Source organism: Mobula birostris, chromosome 1 (assembly GCF_030028105.1).
Source record: "Mobula birostris isolate sMobBir1 chromosome 1, sMobBir1.hap1, whole genome shotgun sequence".
Lineage (NCBI taxonomy): Eukaryota > Metazoa > Chordata > Chondrichthyes > Myliobatiformes > Myliobatidae > Mobula > Mobula birostris.
In genome coordinates this window covers 55,507,746-55,520,133 of record NC_092370.1, presented here as the reverse complement: position 1 = coordinate 55,520,133, position 12,388 = coordinate 55,507,746, and the positions used below count along the sequence as shown (strand labels likewise).

Here is a 12,388-nt window from a genome sequence, read left to right as displayed (position 1 = left end):
AGCCAGGAGTGGTAGTGGGGATAAGCTCCTTTTAAATGCTCCCAATGGCCTCTGTCTTAAGCAGCCTCTAACTACAAAGCCTAGCTCCTGGCCTTCACATGTGGCTTAGCTACGAAACCTGGCGAAACCATTTTTACTGGAAGGAGAAGGGGCAAAGGCAGGTTCCCGGTGCATCAACTTGCCCAGCCAAACCTCAAGAACCTATCTTTTCTTTGGTCTGCTTATGCTAAGTACTGCCCTGTGTTCAGATTAACCAAAACAAATGATTAAAAATATTTTAGTCAGTCTTAAGCCACCTACTGTTCAGCAAAAATAGCTTCAGCATTTTTCCAAAATCGGCTTTGCTCTTCTCACATTTTGTTGCTTTACATCCTTGGGTACCTTAAAAATCCAATCTGTTCTGAAGTGTTTGTTTCAGTCTATATTAAGTATTTCACAACTATTTTGTTTTACAGAATGCACTCTGAACTATTATAGCGCTTAATTTAAGAAAGAAAATTAACTTTTTAAATCTAGTAAAATATTTTAGATCGAGTATTTTTTGTTACTAAGCCCCATACAAGCACACAGTGACCTGAACTCTGCTTAGATTAACTAATACATTATTAGATCAAAAAAGAATGTACACTATCTAGTTATATATGTTTTCAAGCATTTAAATTATGATCCAAGTACAAGATAGAAAACGCAGAACTCCCTCTTCACCAAACTTAATTAACAAATGATATCGTATACTAGCACATGTCAGGGATGTCCTACATTTCACCGGTGTTAATTTATTAGCTCCACCTGTAGGAAAGATAGGAATGTTATAAGGTGCAACCAGCCTCACACCTTCTTATTCTAACATCTTCCCCCTTCCTTTCCAGACCTGATGAAAGATCTCAGCCTGAAACATTGACTGTTTATTCATTTGCATAGATGCTAACTGACCTGCTGAGTTTTGCAAGCACTGTGTGTGTGTTGCTCTGCAAAATGATCACAGTCTGTGGTTGGTCAAGGAGGCCACATCAGGAGCACCTAATGCAGTAATAAGCAAGGTTAGGTGATGCGCATGTGGAGTTTGCATGCCCTCCTCATGTCTGCCTGAAGTTACCTGCAGGTATATTGGTATCCTCCCATATGAAGATGTGCAAGTTGCAAATTACCCTCGTGTAAATGGTTTGCAGAATGGATGAGAATGTGGCAATTGGAGTGCTCTGAGAGCTGGAAAAGATATAATGGGCTGAATGACCGCCTACACTGCAAAGAGATGTAGAAATAATTGCCATTAGCATTTACAGGAAAGAGAGAAAATGGAAATTCCCTTAATTATAAAGAAATCAAAATTGTTGCATTTGAAACTGATTTGAAAGCAAGAATGTCAAAAAGAGTAAATTGAAAAGTTTGAAGAAAGAATGTAAATCAAATTAAAAGTCCAGCAAAACACTTACGATTTCATGAAAATGCTTACCAGGTGAGCACTGTTTCTGACAAGTGATTCTGTAAAAATACATATTAGTAATACTGAGTTTCTTACTGGATGCTTTACAATAGTACAGGATTGAAGGCAACAGCCTCAGAAATCAAGGGGTGTTCCCTTTACTGAGATAAGGAGGGCTGTCCCAGCCAGAGGTTGGTGAATTTGTAGAATTCTTTGCCACAGTGCTGTAGAAACTCAGATAGGTCTATTTAGAACAGAGATTGATAGGTTCTTCATTGATAAAAGGGTTAAAAGTTACAGGGAGTGGGTAGGAGAATGGGGTTAAAAAAATAAATCTACCATAATTAAACGGCACAGCAGACTCAATGGGCCAAATGGCATAATTATGCTCCTATAATCAATGGCCTATAACGTTGCCTACAGCATATCAAACATTAAATATTTTCAGAAACTGCACCCACATAATTCACTCTAACTTCATGTCATGTGTGAAAGGCAGGGCTGGCAACCAGAGTGCATCACAGCAGTAAACTGTGTTCGCTGGATATTTCTGTGTGTGCAGTTGCAGCAGATTGTGTATGGCCAATGGAAAGTAATTTTTCTTCTTTATGTCACTTAAACAGAGACTAATTGTATCAAGGCTGGTAATACGGGTGAGATCAGCGAACACAGCAGAACCTTCCAGATCTACTCTCATACAAAGCAGCATAGTTAGCACAGATTAAAGGACTCTGGCAGGAAATGACCCCATGACTAGAGGGGGAAAAAAATCTATTAGACGTTGCTGAGAACCCTTTCATTGCGCAGTTTCATAGATGTACTTTGTGATGTGGTACCAGGAACAACTTACATTCTGTTCTTGTATTCATAATTTAATAAAACACGATTATAGTAAAGTACAATGGACTTGTCACTGTATGAACACTGGACATGAGCATTACTCCATATCACTAGAACTAAAAAAAACAAATAATATCGAAGACAATTGAATCAGTTTTATCTAGCAAATTTAACACAATAAAAACTTCACAGAGCCTTAATTTGAAATGCAACTTAAGTAACTGAAAAAATGACCACTCAAATCAATTCAGGATTGCACTAAATATTAAACTTTCCTTCCACACAAGCTAACCAGTTACAACATTATTAATAAAGCCATTTGTACAAATGATCATAGCAATTAAAATTCTTCTTCTAACAGCCTCACAAAACATTAATTTTGGTTGCAGTAGAGTGGTATTTTACTGTGTGCATCAAAATAAAAATAAAAGCCTCCAAGAGGAGCATAACTTGCTGTAGTTTGGAGGCTTGAGCGTCTCAAGGACCCGGAGCGTTATGTTGGCTGGAGTCAAAGCTTTACATGGGGTCACACATGCCAAACAAGTTAAAAAGTAGAAGCCAAGCTAAGAGTGGCCCACCAGTCCTCCAGGTTCAGCGGTTCAGCTCAGGGCTTGATGGGTAAGATAAAACTGTTATGAAAAGAGCAATGAAGATTTCTTCTGCATCTGAGTGTGACAGTATTGCCGAGTCTCCACCCAGCACTTGCATGGCTGACAGTAGTGAAAACAGAGGAAGTGCCTGGCATGATAAAGGAAGCCCAGAACATCAACAGAGGTGGACAACCTTCACTGCTGCCCTAAACACCAGCAACGTAACGGGCAGTAAGAATCAAAAAATAAGACACTTATCCAACTTTAAGATTTTCTTACGGGAGCAGACGATGACAAAACTACACTCATAATCCACATATCCTGTTCCAAGATGAACACTTATTGACTACATAGACCATAAGACCATAAGACAAAGGAGCAGAAGTCAGCCATTCGGCCTTTCGAGTCTGCTCCGCCATTTTATCATGAGCTGATCCATTCTCCCATTTAGACCCACTTCCCTGCCTTCTCACCATAACCTTTGATGCCCAGGCTACTCAAATAGCTATCAATCTACATAGAGACACAGGTGAACAGAACAATCCCTTAGATCCATTTGAGGGTCTTCCCAGGGCAGAAATGGCTAATGCAAAGGGACATAATTTTAAGGTGATTGGAGGAAAAGATAGGAGGAACATCAGATGTAGTTGTTTTTTTTAAAAACACAGAGAAGGTAGTAGGTGCATGAACCATGCTGCCGGGGTAGCGGTAGAGGCAGATACACTAAGACACTTAACGGATTCTTAGATAGGCACATGGATGAAAGAAAGATGGAGGACTATGTGGGAGGGAAGGGTTAGATTGATCTTAGAAAGAGGTGAATGCAATGTGTGCGCTGTGGAATGAATGGGCCTGTACTGTGCTGTACGGACCTCTGCTCTACGTTTTTCTAGCTGGTGCTTTAAGGGATCTAGAGGATGTAATCCAGTTCCGTTCTACTCTTATTTCCATGCTGTGAATACAGCTGCTGAAGCTCCAATCTGCTGATCAAATTTGCAGATGACACAACACTGGTTGGCTTTATTTCTTGTGGTGACTGAGGAAGCCTATAGAGGAGAGGTCAACACCCTGACACAGTGGTGCCAAGATAACAATCTCTCCCCAAAAGTCCAAAAAAACAAGAGCTCATCATGGATTACAGGAGGAACACAGACAGGCTTGCCCTGATCAACATCAATGGGTCTGCAGTTGAGAGAGTGAGTAGTTTCAAGTTCCTCGGTATACACATCACCAAAGATCTCACCTGGACTGTACACACCAGCTGTGTGGCAAAAAAAAAAGCACAACAGCGTCTCTTCCACCTCAGGCAACTGAAGTTGTTCAGCATAAGCTCCCAAATCCTCAAGACCTTCAACTAGGCATTACAGAGCACCCTGACTGGCTGTATCATCACCTGGTACGGAAACTGCACCAACCTTGATCGCTGGACACTGCAGAGAGTGGTACGGACAACCCAGCACATCTGTGGATGTGAAATTCCCTCCACTGAGGATATTTACAGCAGCAGGCAAGTAATGAAGGCCTGGAAGATCATCAGGGACACCAGTCACCCCAACTGTTTAAGCTGCTTCCATCTGGCAAACAGTAACGTAGCATTAAAGCCAAGGCTAACAGGCTCTTTCTACAAGCAATGGAATCATAACGCAAAAATTTCTATTCCCTCGTGTTGTGAGACAGATGCAAGATTTAAATAAATTCAAATTCAGGTTTTCCACTTGTACTGAAATGCAATTGGTTAAGAAATTTGGCAATAAGGCTTATGAGAGATGAGGGTCCAAATTTTGATGACTGACATTAATTTACATAACTACCATGTGTTCTGGTTTAAGGGCACTCCTGAAGATGGGTGACAGCTTACTGGTGGTTTTCAAACAAGAAATACAACTAAATACTCTATTAATAACATTTTTCCTGTGGAAAATTGTGGTAAATGATCACAGCAAACAATGAAGAGGTGAGCAAAGGTGAGGCTGATCCGAGGGTCAAGGCATGCGGGTGCAAGACACAGCTGCAGCGAGGTCAAGGCATGTTCGAGTGGCCGGAGCAAGATAGAGGTACAGGTGCCCCCCGCTTTTCGAATGTTCGCTTTACGAAACCTCGCTGTTACGGAAGACCTACATTAGTTACCTGTTTTCACTAACAGAAGGTGTTACGAAAAGACAGTGCGCGAGAAAAAAGCAGTGCGCGCCCTGAGCAGCCACTCCTCCCCCGGATTTGGAACTGCATTCTGGCCGGCATTGCTTAAACACATGCCTGTGAGCAGCCGTTAGCAAGATGAGTTCTAAGGTATCCGAAAAGCCTAAAAGAGCTCGTAAGGGTGTTACACTTAGCATAAAACTAGACATAATTAAGCGTTTCGATCGTGGTGAACGAAGTAAGAACAAGGTGAGTTTGGCTTGTGGAAGTTGACGAAGATGATGTTGAAGAGGTTTTGGCATCCCATGACCAAGAACTGACAGATGAAGAGCTGATGCAATTGGAAGAGGAAAGGATAACAATCGAAACCGAATGCAGTAGCGAACGGACCGAAAGTGAAGTCGTCCAGGAACTGAACGTGAAGCAACTGTGTGAGATTTTCGCTGCAATGTTTGCAGAAAAGTATGCCTTTAATTTTGAAAGGGTACGTCAGTTTAGGGCATATTTGCAAGATGGTTTGAGTGCTTACAAAGAACTGTATGATAGAAAAACGCACAAGGCTAAGCAGTCAAGCATACTGTCATTTTTCAAGCCTTCCACATTAGCCACAGCAGACGACGAACCTCGACCTTCGACATCGAGGTAGGCAGACGTGGAAGAAGATGACCTGCCTGCCCTGATTGATGAGATGACACCCCAGTGTCCCACCACCCCAACCTCCGGGCCGCGGACTGATACATTGCCACAGAGAATGCAGCGGTAGCCGGGATGAACCCAGCACATCTTTGGCGCTGTCTTCCAGATTCCAGTAAGTGATACGACACTGTACATACATTATTTCTACTTTATATAGGCTATATATTTTTATGCGTTATTTGGTATGATTTGGCAGCTTCATAGCTTAAAGGTTACTGGAGAGAGTGTTTCTGCCGACAGCGCTTGCATGAGATTTTCGCTACGGAGAACAGTTCAGCAATGATTGTAGAGAAGTATTTCTACTTTATATAGGCTGTGTATTTATCATATCATTCCTGCTTTTACTAAATGTTACTATTATTTTAGGTTTTATGTATTATTTGGCATGATTTAGTAGGTTATTTTTGGGTCTGCGAACGCTCACAGATTTTTCCCGTACACATAAATGGTAATTGCTTCTTCGCTTTACCACATTCCAGCTTACGAACCGTTTCATAGGAACGCTCTACCTTCGGATGGCGGGGGAAACCTGTATGTTCAAGACGAAGTCAGAGTTGGAGGCGAGTGAAGCGAAGAAGTGTCAAGAGTGAAGGGGGAGAAGATTCAGAGACCATCCACCAAAATCAAGAGCAAGGTTGCAGGAGCAACAGACCGATTTGGAAAGGTTAATTATGGGCCAGAACCAGCCTAGAGTGTATCGCTACGGTGAGGCTCAGGTCCGAGTGCAAGGGGATGACCCGGTATTTGGACAATTTAAACACTGGACCAGACGGACTGAAAAAGCAGGGTGTTGGGACCGGAGGCGAAGGCCCAGGGCCGATTCTGCTTTGTGATGTTTATGTTTACTCCAGTTCCCTCGGCACTGAAGCTGCTGCAGGCTTCGTGACGTTTTCCCCCGCTTTGTGATGAACTGAGGCTGAGGCAATGGGAAAGCCCCAGGCTTCAAGTCTATGGACTCAATTTCATTCTGAATGCTGTTGTTTGCTTTTAGTATTTGTGTAATATGTTTTTTTCTTCCCCCTCTCTATGTGCATTGTGTGCTGGTCTTTTTTTGTTTAAAAAAGACTTGAGTTTTTTTAGGTTTGTTTTGTGACTACCTGTAAGCAGACAAATCTCAACATTGTACAATTTAAACATACTTTGATAATAAATATACTTTGAACCATTATGCCAACCCCAGCCAAGAATTTGTTCAGATTCTTGTGAAGGCTACTGAAAAATTCCTTTTTCATGAGAATTGATCTTCATTAGGTTACCTTGACAAGGTAGCTAAATGTAGAGTGGGTCAACGTTGACTGTAATCTTTTCCATAGATGCTGCTTGGCCTACCGAGTTCCTCCAGCATTTTGTATGAGTAGGCGAAGAATGTTTTTCTATGTAGTTCTTACAATGTCATCAAGATCTGTGACATTGGCTTCTGAAGGATGACCAATCTACCTTATTCTTAAGCACATCACCATTTGCTGAAAGATTTTTCGTTAAACACTCCTTGAATTCATTATGATATTGAAAAAGCTTAGAGAGCTAAAGGTAAAATCCACCATATCATTTACAACTTTTAATGTTATTGACAAATTCACAGACCTGGTACAATATTTCAATATTGTTAAAGACCAATGATATGTAAAAGTAAGATCTGAATGGTTTAAAGTATTCAGGTTTTGGTGATTTGACATAGCTGGGCTCTTTTCAATACTGCTAGATAGGTACTAATGCTATTGTTCTCAGGGCAACCACCACAGGTGGAAGTGGACAAAAAGGGAGAAAAAGCTAGGCATTGTGTAACATGCATAACTGGAATACTGCACAGCACCACAACTTCCTTGAAAGTGTGAACAGAAAATGTTGCCTTTTTTATTTTTAAATTCACTCTTGCTTGTGTAGTTTCAAAAATATCTCATTTTAAAACCATCTTTGGCACAAGCTCTTCAGAAGAAGCATCTACATTTTTTTTCCGGTGTCTAATTCTATATTCATTCTGCTACATTTTCTCCTTTTCAGGTAATCAAAATTAATTTCATTAAACACAGCTTTCTAACCATACATCATATTCTTCGCTTCTTCTCTCATCTCATTCTATACCTGTGTCACGTACACGTGTTTTCACACATTTACTTTGAAAGATATACATAATGTCAGTTGCCTTTGAGGTCTTGGGTGCAACAAAAGTATAGAGAATGGAGGAAACCACTGGGACTCCCTTTGTCAACCTACAAATGAAATTCACCATTTCAGTGTAGAAATTCTCCACATGATTCTTAGCAAAACAGTAATTTCTCATCACCTCATCGAACAGCCACCTAATGCTACTATTTCCACTGAAAAAAATGCAGGCAATAGTACATGAAAGTGATCTATTTAAAGATCCAATCATTAGTGAAATGAGGTTGCAGGCTCACTCTGGAGTTCCTTGCCATATTCTTCATTTTCCATGCTCTCATCTACATATACACACACAAAGGGATATACAGTTGCAAAAAGTTTGTGAACCCTTCGCAATTACCTGGTTTTCTGCATTAAATACTCTTAAAATGAAGTCAGATCTTCATCTAAGTCACAATAATATACAAACACAATCTGCCTAAATTAATAACACAAATAATTGTACTTTCCATGTCTTCATTGAACACATTGTTTAATCATTCACATTCCATGTTGGAAAAAGTATGTAAACCCTTGTATTTAATAACTGGTAGAATGTCCTTTAGCAGCAATAACCCCCACCACATATTTCCTGCAGGTGATGGTCAGATTCGCACAACGTCGAGGAGGAATTCTAACCATTCCTCCATACAACTGTTCCAGCTTATCAATATTTATAAGATACCTTGCATGAACAACCTTCTTCAGGTCATGTCACAGCATCTCAATTGTGCTACGGTCTGGACTCTGACTTGGCCATTCCAAACCAACAATTTTCTTTTTTTTAAAAAAACCATTCTGTTGTTGATTTACTTGTGTTTCAGATCGTTATCTTGCTGCATTATCCAACTTCTAATAAGCTTCAGGTGACTGACCATTACCCTAACATTCTCCTGTAAAATGTCTTGATACAATTTTGAATTCACTGTTCCCTCAACAATTGCAAGTGTCCAGGCCCTGAGGCAGCAAAGCAGACCTAAACCATGATGCTTCTTCCACCATGCTTCACAGTTGGGATGAGGCTTTGGTGTTGGTGTGCAGAGCCCTTTTTCCTCCAAATATAGCAATGTGCATTTCTATTAAAAAGTTTATCTTTTGTCTCATCTGTCCACAGAACATTTTCCCAGAAGTGTTGTGGAACATTCAAGTGGTCTTTTCCGAACTTGAGACATGCAGCAATGTTGTTTTTTTTTTTGGAGAGCAGCAGTTCTGTGGTGTCATTCCATGAACACCATTCTTGTTCAGTGTTTTTCTTATAATGGACACATGAACAGAGATTTTAGCATGTTCTAGAGATTTCTGCAGGATTTTTGCTGTTACCCTTGAGTTCTTTTTCACCTCCTTCAGCAATGCACGTTGTGCCTTTGGTGTGATCATTGCAGGATGCCCACTCCTAGGGAGAGTAGCAACAGTACTGAATTTCCTTCATTTGTGGTCAATTTCTCTTACTGTGGACTGATGAACATTAGGGTCTTCAGAAATAGATTCACAGCCTTTTCTAGCTTCATGCATCTCCATAATTCTTCTTCCTCAAGGTTCTCTTAAAGTTGTTTTGATTGATGCATGGTGCACATAAACAGATCTTCTTGAGAAGAGCAGGCTCTGTCAGTAACCTGATTTTGTGTGTCTTTTTTATAGGGCAAGACAGCCTTAAAACCCACACCTGCAATCTCATCTCATTGACTGGAACTCCCGACTCCAAATAGCTTTTGTAGAACGCATTACCTTAAAGGTTCACATAATTTTTTTGAACCTAGACTGTGAATGTTTAAATGGTGTTCTCAGTATTAATGAGAAGTAGTACAATTGTTCATGTGTTATTAGTTTAGGCAGACTGTGTTTGTCTACTATTGTGACTTGAATGAAGATCAGACCACATTTTTATGAGCAATTAATGCAAAAATCAGGTAATTGCAAAGGGTTCACAAACTTTTTTCTTGCAAATGTGTTTTCATTCATGATCATATGGGAGGTTATACAAATTAGCTTGTTAGAATGACAAATAAAAAAATCTAATTGATCTTGTTGGGGAACTGTATTTTCCCTTTGGCACATATATTGCACAGGTGATCCTCAAGATCCTCATCAATACAAATATGGAGCAAATAAAGGCTTCAACTTATATTTATGTGAAGTGTATATTCTCCAACTAAGGTGAAAGTGACCAGAAGCTGAAATATAAATATATATATATTTATACACACACACATCAAAACACTTACTTATAAATATTTACTTACAATAGATGTCTACAATATATTTCCATATTAGATAGCCCAATACATTTATTTACATCTGCAGAAAGTTGACTGTTGCAAAGCTAATATGGACCAAAGGTTCTCCATATTGACAAAATTGAATAGTTGTAAATTGATTAAAATCTTTTTAGCATTCATCAGAAGTATGACAGCATCCCTACAAAACAAAGGAATCATACATACAATTAAGGACATGAATGGGAAGAACGAAAGAAAGAAAGAAAATTTCCCTGGATCAGTTAACCTTTTTGAAACAAAAGCCTATCTACAACACTATATGCAGTACAGTGAATAACTTTATTCATTTGAATTGATCCTTTGAACCAGAAGGAATTAACTGAAGTAAATGCTGTGGAGAGAACACTAATCTTTAGCTACCAATCAAGACATTGACAACAGAAGAAATCCAGAATTACATAAAACAGTACGCAGTGTATGGGTGTATAAAGCCATTCACTGTTCAAATCAACAGAAGACACAAGAAACAGAGCTGAAGCAGCCTCTGCATTTGTAGAAAAGGATTAGCAAAAAGCAAACCATTGAAATTATGCATCTGCCTTTTAAAGGAAAGGGCCACGTTTTCTATTTATTGGCTCTGAAGAGCAACGTGTAAAGAAAACAATGAACCCTTACCAACAAGCAATATTCCATACCAAACTCTGCTTTATACAATGTATGATATTCTCAGATCATGCCACAATTCAGAAGACATACTACACTTGTACAACATTTATTAAGAACACACATTAAGGATGTCAAAAAATGGATAACACAAATTCTGTGTAAAGCAGGCTAAATGGACTATCTGATTTGTAACAGTATGCACATTCACAAAAATCAGCTAATTCAATCCCACTTTACTGTTTTAAGAAATATCTAACCTTTGAAACTAATTTATGTACTTTACTTCATTATCAAATTCACACTTTATTCATCGTTAACCTTTAAAACTGGGGTGAATGGGGTGTCAAAGGAGGGGTAGTACCTCTGGTGAAGAGGCTTGTCATGAGCATTCTGGGGCAGCTCACTTCCTTCCTGTGGCCATCAAACTTTACAACTCCTCCCTTGGAGGGTCAGACACCCCGAGCCAATAGGCTGGTCCTGGACTTATTTCCTGGCATAATTGACATATTACTATTTAATTATTTATGGTGCAACTGTAATGAAAACCAATTTTCCTTGGGATCAATAAAGTATGACTATGACTATGTTCAGTCAGCTCTCAACTGCGGCTCTAAAGTAGCTGTTTACATATGACAGGGGCCACACCCCAATACTAGGCCTCATCCTAGTGAGATAGGGATATGCCTGATCTAGCATGTTAAGTTAGCCCTGGTTGACGAGATCAATAGTGAGATCTAATGGCTCTGCAATGCATCGTTGAGACAAGGCACGGAAGAAATCCTGGTCATCTACTGCAACCAAGGAAAACCCCAGTTTCCGACTACTTGGACCACAGGACCCTGTTGGTATTCAGAGGTCACAGGAGTAGAAATGCCCCAGTGCAACAACTTTTCCACTTTAGAAACTCTCCCGCACAGGTTTTGTGTTATTGTTGGCAATGACAACCAACCAAAATTTAAAAATGTACAAATTTCTGATTTTTTTCTTGTAGGGAAAATTTTCAAACTTTCATTTCTAGTTGAAATCAATCAGAAGGATCATTCTGGAAAGGACAAAAAGAAATACAAATCCTTTCCCCTCCAATATCAACTACCTTTTTAACCATTTTCCTCTCCTCCCACCCCCACTACTTGACTGGCTCTCTGTCATACAAATGCAAGCAAATCACAGATTTCATAATTTAAAAAATCCTTGTACTACCTGATTTTCATTAGGTAAATACACCTCTTTTCTCCACCCCAACTCTGAAACAATTCCAGTTTCTCTACCACTTCATTCATAACAATCACATCCTAAATGCCGGGGAGCTCAGCAGGCTGGGCAGCATCTATGGAAAGGAGTAAACCGTTGATGTTTATTCATTTCCATGGACGCTGCCTGACCTGCTGAGTTCCTCCAGCATTTTGTGTGTGTTGCCTCGGACTTCCAGCATCTTCAAACCTTCTTGTGTTTATGACAATCACATCCTGTTTTCTCACTTAATTCCTGACCATCTGATTCCCTTGTCACTGAAATTAACTTGCATGTTTATTCTGCTCATTGCCTCCAAGCCCCCCACCAAAATCAGGTATTTCTGTTTTTAAAAACTGTTAGCTTTCTCTTCCTCAAAAAAAAAAACTAATCTCATTTTTCATTCTTTCCTTTGTTTCATGTCAATTCATTCACTAAACCATCTTCTT

At 39.7% G+C, this 12,388-nt stretch overlaps 1 protein-coding gene across 2 annotated transcripts in view; it reads right to left on the bottom strand.

Moving 5' to 3' along the window:
* Positions 1–12,388, bottom strand: part of garem (GRB2 associated, regulator of MAPK1) — a 101,972-nt gene that overhangs the window by 44,808 nt on the left and 44,776 nt on the right. The window lies entirely within an intron of this gene.